Source organism: Echinops telfairi, unplaced genomic scaffold (genome assembly GCF_000313985.2).
Source record: "Echinops telfairi isolate 266 unplaced genomic scaffold, ASM31398v2 ScPeMD7_7469;HRSCAF=8507_1, whole genome shotgun sequence".
NCBI lineage: Eukaryota > Metazoa > Chordata > Mammalia > Afrosoricida > Tenrecidae > Echinops > Echinops telfairi.
This window is the reverse complement of record NW_022111373.1, coordinates 113,893,667-113,895,786: the sequence shown is the minus strand read 5'-3', so window position 1 is coordinate 113,895,786 and position 2,120 is coordinate 113,893,667. Positions and strand designations below refer to the sequence as shown.

General features: G+C 39.2%; 1 protein-coding gene across 1 annotated transcript in view; it reads left to right on the top strand.

The window, feature by feature from the left end:
• WDR70 (WD repeat domain 70) overlaps positions 1 to 2,120 on the top strand; it is a 325,699-nt gene that overhangs the window by 131,795 nt on the left and 191,784 nt on the right. The gene's annotated exons all lie outside the window — the stretch shown is intronic.

The window sequence follows — 2,120 nt, the reverse complement described above, 5'->3', positions numbered from 1 at the left end:
ACTACCATGCTCAGCCTTCTTTTAGCTTTCAGTAATTCCGCTCAGTTACATTGCCCTTGATCAATCCCTACCAGACCTCTTACACCCTCCTTGCCACTGATGTTGGATCACTTGTTGTTCCCTTGTTCCTGGGTTGGTTAACACCACTTCCTTTCCCCCACCTACCCCTCTCTCCTGTCTCCCTTGCCTCCCACCAACCAACAGTTCCATTTTTTTCTCCTTCAGATTATTTATCCAGCCTATCTTACCTAGATAGATCTGCCGAGATAATAATATGCACATAAAAACAAGACAGAGCAAAACAAAGCGACAAAAGAAAACAACAACAACCAAAAACCAATGACAAAAAAAGGAAAAGCCTGTAAATAGTTCAAGGTCTGTTTGTTGACCTTTAGGAGTATTTTCTGGTTGAGTCTGATGGGGTGCCACGCCCTGGCCCCAAAGTCTACTTTTGGTACTCCCTCAGGACTTCCTTGCTCTGCTCTCCTTGCTGTTCTGTTGCATGCCCTTCGTGTTTGGCCTCCGTGTGGTGGGGTTCATGCCACCTTATAGCAAGAAGTTTCACCTCCTTGGTGTCCATTTAAAAAAAATTTAAATAGAATTTTAGGACTTGGACTAGATATTATTATGACAAACTTGTGGAGATAGTCTCCAGGCCCATGTGTATGCTAATTCCAAATGATTCTCTCTAGTGAGTTATAGTTATTTTCCTTCAGAGTCATCAAAAAACCAAACTTGTTGTCATCAAGTCAATGTTGACTCATAGCAACTCCAAGACTGTAATTGTTCACAAGAGTAGAAAGCCCCGTGTTTGTCCCACGGAGCTGCTGCTGGTTTTGAACTGCCGACCATGCAGATTGCAGCCCAACTTGTGGCCCCTACACCACAGGTCTCCTCCAAGTCACCTATAACTGTACTTCAAAGGAGCCCGGGTGGCATAGAGTAGGTGTTGGACTGCTACTCACAACGTCAGCCTTTTGAACACAAGCTGCTCTGGGAGAAAGAGCTGGCTTTCTGTTCCTATAAAGGTTTACAGCCTCAGACCCCAAAGGGGCAGTTCAGTAGGGTCTCTAGGACTGGGAATGTGTTCGATGATAGTGATTGACGAGTACGTGTGATTGCTGAAGACCGCTGCCCTCCCATTAATAAATGATTTCTCTGTTAGCATAGTTTTGTTGCGGACCCCTTCTGAATAGTAGATTCTGCTGTAATCACTAAGTTCAGAAGTATTAATTAGGTACTTTTCTGCCCCATCAGACTATGACTTATTGTATGAGACTACTCTAGATGGTTTTGTTACCTAGGAGGGAGGTGAGTGTATGCATGTGCACATGTGATATGTTTCATAGATTGATCTGGTCTATCAGTTTTCACAACATATTGTAAAGACAGTGTTTTTCTACTATGTTTTATATTTAGAGGGGCTAATTTTCTTGAATCTTTTAAGAAAACTTTTACTTATCTTTTTTTAACTTATATGTTGTTACAAATACATTATAAATCAAGTTGACACAGTTTTAGAAAATATGAATGTCTCCCCTCAGTTCTTTGTTTTTGCCTTGCTCATTTGTTAGTACTTTTCAGTAGAAGTCCATTCAATAGGGGAAGAAACAGGGTCTTTAACAAATGGTGCTGGTATAGCAGGAGATCCATTTGCAGACAAATGGAACAAGATTCATGCTTCACACTGTTCACCAAAGTAACTCAAATGGAATCAAAGACATAGATGTTAAAACTAAAATGATGAAGTTTCTGGAAAATGACATCAGGACAAAACTAGAGAGCACTAATTTCTGGAGTATATATACTATCACACACAACTACAAATTCATGAACAATAAAAGACAAATTAGGTCCTCCTAAAATTTTAATATTTATATTCATCCAAAGATTTTACCAAAGTCAAAAAGAATCTAAAGATTGGGAAAGAGTTTATTAATAACATATCTAACAGCTTCAGTCTCTAAAATATATGGAAAAATATAATACCTTTACAGTAAAAGAACAAAAAATGATCAAAGTACATGACTAGACACTTCATTGCCGAAGCAGTCATACGGCTGTCAAACACCTGAAGAGATACTTGTGATCATTAACAATTTAAGAGAGACCAAAAAGAA